This window comes from Adiantum capillus-veneris, chromosome 13 (assembly GCF_014529385.1).
Source record: "Adiantum capillus-veneris isolate H3 chromosome 13, ASM1452938v2, whole genome shotgun sequence".
NCBI lineage: Eukaryota > Viridiplantae > Streptophyta > Polypodiopsida > Polypodiales > Pteridaceae > Adiantum > Adiantum capillus-veneris.
Window position 1 is genome coordinate 72,893,626 of NC_140943.1, and position 7,217 is coordinate 72,900,842.

Sequence of the window (7,217 nt, forward strand, 5' to 3'; positions counted from 1 at the left end):
CACAAGATCAATTCCCTCACGGTCTCAGACCCAAGACCTCACACACCTTCGAAGATGGTGAGAGCTACCGGGGTATGAGAGTAGATTGAGAGGAAGAAGGAGTATTCTTACAAGAAAGATGTACATCTCCTCACATAATCACTCACATTAGCATAGCTTAGCTTAGTAATTATCATGGTAGAGGAGATGAGCATGAATGGAAGCTTGGCTCTTGGTTAGATTTGCATCACAAAGCCAAGATTTGTTGGTGTAGGCCTCCCTTCTCACAAGCTTGGAGTAGGAGATAAGCTTTCCATTAAAGCTTGAGAAGGAGAGAGAGAGAGAGAGAGAGAGAGAGAGAGAGTCTTCTTGCTCCACACATTCATTGTGTGAGTGTGTGTGTCAATAATTCCTTGAAAAAATCAGACCCCTCTCTCTCTTGGTCGACCCCCCTCGCTAATTACTCATGCTAGCATCCTATTGGACCTCCCCAGGCATAGCCAATGACAATTAAGTAGCATATGTGATAGCCTTTTGACATGTGTCCCGCTTTCCCCTTTTGTGAGAGCTTTAGGTAATTTAATAATTCAACTAAACTCTCATTGGACCCCTTTGCCTCCTGGCCAATAAGAATCAAGCAAGCCATTAGGCTGCTGAATGCTCATTGGTCCCCTTGGGAGACAGCTTAATTCCCATTGGTTCTTTTATTAAGTGTTTTTAAATTAATTAAATTAGATTTACTGTAGCCTAATTCTCATTGGTCCACCTCCAAGGCCATCCAATAGGATTTGAGTACACCTTGTGGGCATTTGGGCTAGGGAGTTGACATGTGTCCCTTTTCCCCTTATGTACAAAGGGAGCTTGTGTGTGTGTGAGAGTTTCTCTCTCATCCCCTACTTCTTTGGCTCACCCCCTCCTATGTAGGGATTGACAAAGACTTTTGGGACACACACAAAGCATCCAATTTTCCCTAATGTTGACCTTTGGACACAACCTTTGAATTTTGGAACCTTAGCATTTTGGAAGTCTTAATGGGTTGAACCTTAGGGTCTTTTAAGCCCATTGTTGCACATAGCGCTTTTGCAAATGGCCCCCCCTTTGGATCCCTATTTTCCCTCCTTTGGATCCCTACTATGGCCGGTCTGCTAACTTAACCAATATTCTAGCTTTTTCTCCCCTTGCACTTCCCCATATTAAATGATTAGTTTAACATGAGAAAATCATTTAGGAGAATTAGATATTGATTATTATGACACATAATTGGCAGCAAAACAGATAGATAATGGTCAATAATTGGCAGCTAAACCCTGGAAATAGTTATGTAAGTAATTCAAATAGTTGTGCAGTCGAAAAGCTTCTACCCGGCAGAGTATCTAACAAATACAAAAAGGCACTACATGGCATACACTTTCTTCCATACATGTGATACTTCCAGTAAATGGATGGGATTTTTTATATAGTCCTTCCAACCAATTCTCTTTCGACATATGTCTTTTTTGTTGGGGGATACACGAGTCTTAAGCATCCAAAAGTTGACTATTAGCTTCTTTACCTCTTCAGGTATGAGACTTTTTTGAAGACTCCGATGACATGTGGCAAAGGACAAAGTGGTCTTCTCAGTTTGTTGGAGTAGCCAATTCTTGGCTCCATACTAGTTCCTTCTATGAATAGAAAGTAGCTTGGAGACAACATTAACATTAAGGCCTTGTGCCTCCTGTGGGTTTTTTGAGTTCAGAAGCATCATCATGGTAGACCTCTTGAGGAAGATCTCATCTTTAGTTTGTGGCCTCTTCAAGTCTTGAAGTGTGTTCCAAATATTTCCTATCAGTGTATCTACAAAACAGGGTGTTGATGCTTTGTCGTTCTGGATATCTTTCAGTGAAGGGTGCTGAATCATCCATTTGAAGATGTCTTTCTTGGTGTCCATGTCCATTCCACTTGTGCTTTGAAGTACATATTGTGCAATCCCTTTCGCTATCTTTGCTCTTTTTTCATTCTCGATGATTTTTGCACAACCGTGTGCGTTTGTTAAGTCTTCTATTCCTTCGGCTGCTTCATTCCCTTCTCTTTCAACAACCAAACCTACATCTTCTCTTCTCTTCAATCAGGCTATTTGTTCTCTCTTACGGAAAGCTTCATATTCCCTGATCACCATTGCCTGCTTCAAGTCCTGGAATGAACCAACCATAAAAAAACATAACACAGTGACTTATTTCCAATCATCAGCTAAGCTACAAGGAGCTTTAGATAGTGCAGTCATAATCAAAAAGAGACTTTAGGCCCACCAAGGCATCTTCAGATTCATGGAAAAAAGTGCAGCAAAAGCAAGTAGGAACCCAAAAAATGTTTGGATGAAATAATGAGCTATCATGACATAAATAGCAGGTATTGCCAGGATCAAATCGTCACGGGGAATGCAGGGAATGGGAACCCCGAAAAAGAAACTGACATCTAAAGGATTCTCACTTCTACAGCTATTTGTGTCATTTCATTGTGTTGATGTCATGAATGTTGCTCTAGACCACCATGTGGTGTTCTATGCTTACTATCTACATTGAGTGCCTCCTTCCCAGCAATACAATACAATGTAACAACCATAGATAAATTAAATAATCATAATATCCTTGGTTGTGTAAATAATAACCACCAATCGTGTGACTAACCATATGTACATACCTCCCCAGATTTTACAATACAAGGCAACAACTGTGAATAAATTAGAGACTACAGATCGTGTTACTGACCATATGTACATATCTCCTCAAATTCTACCCTCACTCCCATGACAAGTGCATTTAAAACAAACCTGCCCAAAGCATGGAAGTTAAAAAGAGAGGGAGATAAATAGATATAATGGCAAGGCACCTGCTCCTTATCCTCCCCTTCCAAAGATGCAAGTTCCACCATGAGTTCTACTCACCTACAAAGCAGAAGAAAGACGCTTGGAGAGAGTGAGAGAGCAATACAGAAAGAGCTGCACAGAGAGAGAGAGAGAGCGAGAGAGAGAAAGAGCAATGTTCCATAGCTGCGAGAACACAGACGTTGCAGAGTGTGGGATGGTCGTTACGTCACCACCTTCAAAAAATTCACTTGCCATAATGAAATTGTACTTCATGAGTCTGACCACGTTTTAAAAAATAGTAGTCCCAAAAAATAGGTTTTAATGTTTCAAAAGACGATAATTACTATCTTCCTCACTCTCCTAAAAGTGATGTCCCGGACACAGCTATTGTGTCCACCCACTCATGCTTCCACCCAGCATCATCGATGTCTAACAAATCCACAAAATATGCTCCAGCATGTTGATAAGATTTTTATCATATGTAAATTTACTATTTTTTTTAAAAGAAGTTTTATTTTGCGATAAGCTTTTTTAAGTGCATGATGCTCCTTCTTCTCTAAACTTTAAATTTGAAGGTACAAAACTATTAGAAGTTAGAGGAGCATAGTGTCAAAACCTTCATACTTACTTAGTCCACACGAGCAACGCTTGGTGCAAATTTCTCTCCCTCTAGTAGGACAAGCAAGATTATCTCTCTCCTCTCTCTCTCTCTCTCTCTCTCTCTCTCTCTCTCTCTCTCTCTCTCTCTCTCACACACACACACACACACAAACACTGAGTCACCAATGGGCACCGCCTTTGTATATATATATATGTGTGTGTGTGTGTGTGTGTGTGTGTGTGTGTGTGTGTGTGTGTGTGTGTGTGTGTGTGTGTGTGTGTGTGTGTGTGTATTATGACTTGTGTGAAATTTCTTTGTGATCCTCAAGCTACATGGAAATCTCTCTCTCTCTCTCTCTCTCTCTCTCTCTCTCTCTCTCTCTCTCTCTCTCTCTCTCTCTCTCTCTCTCTTTCTCTCTCTCTCTCTCTCTCTCTCTCTCTCTCTCTCTCTCTCTCTCTCTCTCTCTCTCTCTCTCTCTCAGCATGTTGGACACAGGCCAGGTTGCAAACCACACTCATCGGATTGAGCAGAGGCAACACATATCCAAGGGAGGGGCTGGAATCCATCCCCCTTTTATAATAGTATAGATAAAATTAACGAATCAAAAAATCTATGTGATTAAGGTCTTGTAGGCGAATCTATTTACGAGCATTGCTAATAGCGATGGTGTGCCAGCCTTACTACATGACACTGCAATTTTAGAAGGGGCAAGGGGAAAAATAAACACGGACAAAAGACATAAACATGGACAAATAGCATAGTGTCTAGGTTTCACAAAAAATGTACCTCACTTTAGCATCGTCGATCCCACCGCTTGCATTACCTATAGTATTTGGTGTTGAGGCTCTCTCTCTCTCTCTCTCTCTCTCTCTCTCTCTCTCTCTCTCTCTCTCTCTCTCTCTCTCTCTCTCTCTCTCTCTCTCTCTCTCTCTCTCTCTCTCTCTCTCTCTTCGTGCTCCTCCTCCTCCTCTTCTTACCGTCCCTTGCCATCACGCTCTTCTTTGCTGACTTGCATGCTTGAGTGCTTTAGAAATACAAAGAGAGTTGCATGAGCATCGTATAAGGCTATGAGCGGTGCTCCAAAGAAAGAGAGCCATGTTAACCTCTTGTGTAGTGGCCTCGCCTACATGAGCTAACAAATGTGCCTCTACCTTTGACTTGCTACACCCTCCCGTTGTCGGAGTGCGCAGTTCTCTAGGGTCGACCAGGAAAGCACTGGGCCTCTGGCTGTAGACAGGAGCTTAGCAGACGTCAAACTAGGATAACAGAGTGCAAATAGACTTAATCAATAGTTTAATACACGTAATACTAATGATTTAAGAGAGTTTGAGAGATAAGACTACAAATTATAAGAACAATATTATTTGGTACGATGAAGAAACAGAGCTTCAAGACTCAAGAGACGTTGACAACTGATAGCAGATACATTGTAAGATTTTTTACTGTTCTTTTACAATCCCGTTGCATACGCCTGCTTTGGTATGCCTTTTGAATTACAACCCTCACCTTAGAATTCTTTACCAAGTTGTCCCACCATCCAGTTTCCTTGTGCTCCTAACGCTCTTGACACTCATCCCTTCTCTTCTCCAACTGCTCTCAAGTAGAAGAACTGCCCACTGTTGCCATCGGTTCCCCCAAAAGGCCCTCCCAAGAATTCTTCAAAATTGACCCTCTCCAAAAGAAAGGAAAACCCAAAAAAAACCAACCCTTGTCTGGAAAATACCCCTTTTATAGAGGTCTAAGTCTCCAAAGAAAGAAAGAAAAGGAGCTTCCTCAAGTCATGCAATCCATCTTTGAGCTCACAATAGTATTTTGAGCATTGGTTACACTTGGCATATTCCCTTTTTGGCATGATTGCATGGAGGACGCTTCTCTATTTGTTCTTGTTCGCCCGGTTTGGCCGCCCACTTGCTCTTTGCACGCCCGGCCTGAGTTGCCATTGCCTGTCCGTCGGCTTGAGCCCGCGCTTGAGCCCTTTTACTTTGTCTGCCCTTCTCTCCTTCCTCTAGCTTTGCCCAGTGTTGTGCAACTTTGCTTCCATGATGGGAAAGAGAGCAAACAAATGCAAGCTAAGCTTATTTGAAGCCTACACATTTATTGAGCAGTGATCAGGGCTTGTTAGCAGGCCAAGTTTAATGATTAATGTATGCCAGATGCGACTTAAAAGGGCCAACAGATGTCTTAATTATGCTAAAAAAGAGTATGCTTGAAGTGAGCACATATGGGAGATTGAAATCTAGAAGTGCAGTGCTTGAAATGCCCTATTGGCCTGTCTTTATGGCTCGTCGATTGGAGCTACGGTGAAGAAGTTATGGCAGCTTGAAGCTTGAGTCAATTGCAAATCCGTACTAGAGTGGGCAACTGCAATTGAGGGGACAAAAATGAAGTGAATGCACGGGCCTAAAGTGCAAACTTTGGGGCCTGAAGTGCACACTTTGGGGCCTGAAGTGCTCACTTTGTGGAGCACATCGGTCTTTTCAGATCAGTGATCAGAGTTACGGTTTCCAAGATATTGCCATATTAAATTTCAGGGGCCAGTTTCGTACCAGTCTGGTCCGCTCGGGCAAAGTGCCATCTGGGAATTTTTGACTTCGACCCAATTTTGAAACGTTATCTCTGTAGTGCACTGATAATTATATATGCGAGAGGATTTGAATTTGGCACTACTTTAGTCAAAATATGTGTCATCACTCTGCTTGGCACTGGATCCAGGACAACTGTGGTGCGATACAGAAGCACATAAGGCTTTTGGAGAGCTTCGTGTTCAGAATGTCATCTCTTGGAATGCAATGATTGCAAGGAAATTCCAACACGGTTATGGCAAGGAGCTCGGCTATTTTCAACGTGTGCGTGTATATCAAATGTGGTGCCCTTACAAGTGGCCACCCGCCAAGTTAAAGGGGCGGAATGGCCACCCATAAACCTAAGCAGGCCACCCTATTTAAGCATAGGCCACCCATAAACCTAAGCATAGGCCACCCTATTTTTAATAGGGTGTGAAAAAAAAGAAGAGAAGGGGAGCCATGGCGTTCAGCAGCAAGGGGTGCAAGAGAAAGAGAGAGTGGTGATCGCATTGATGAAGGGGATGCTCGGACGAGCTCGCAGCAAGTGGGAACGAAAAACGCTCAGCTTGGCTTGGCGCATCTATTTGGGGCCAATTTTACTACGAATGGCGTTGTTGGAAAAAAGTCGATGCCATGTCATCGTTTAGGTTTGCACACTGATGGGGGCTTTTCTCAAGCCAAGCTCCCATACCCCTCTTCTCTCGTCCCCACCCCATGAAAACCCCCTCTTAGGGAGGGAGTGATAAAAGGCATTGGAAAAAGTAAGAAAAAAATAAAGTATGATTATGTAAATATATAAGAAAGGTAAAATAGGCCACCTCATGCATGTGGGGTAGCCCATCCCCACCTTGCCTCCTTTTTCTTCACTGTTGCCCCGCCGAGTGTCCCTTTTTCTCTCCTCCACTCAAAAGGTCAACCCCCTCTCTCTTCCCCTTGTCCTTTCTCCTTTCTCTCTCCCCTCAAGCTACCCCACCTCTCACCAATAATGCATTATAACTCACCAATAATGCACCCTAACTCACATGCAACTTACCCTATCTTCCAAAATAGTATACCCCACCCCCTCTTTCTCTCTCCTATCATATCCCATGACCCAAATACCCCCCTCTCTCTCTAAAGGGCGCCATGTCTCTTGTCTTGTAGCTAAATAACCTCCCCCACACTCACACACACTCAGTTTCACTGAAAAAGGTGCCCACAGACCCATCCCCACCCGGTGGTTACCTGACTT

General features: G+C 43.0%; 1 pseudogene; it reads right to left on the reverse strand.

Moving 5' to 3' along the window:
• Positions 1 to 1,676: 1,676 nt before the first annotated feature.
• LOC147444244 (uncharacterized) lies at positions 1,677 to 2,167 on the reverse strand (annotated as a pseudogene).
• Positions 2,168 to 7,217: the final 5,050 nt, after the last annotated feature.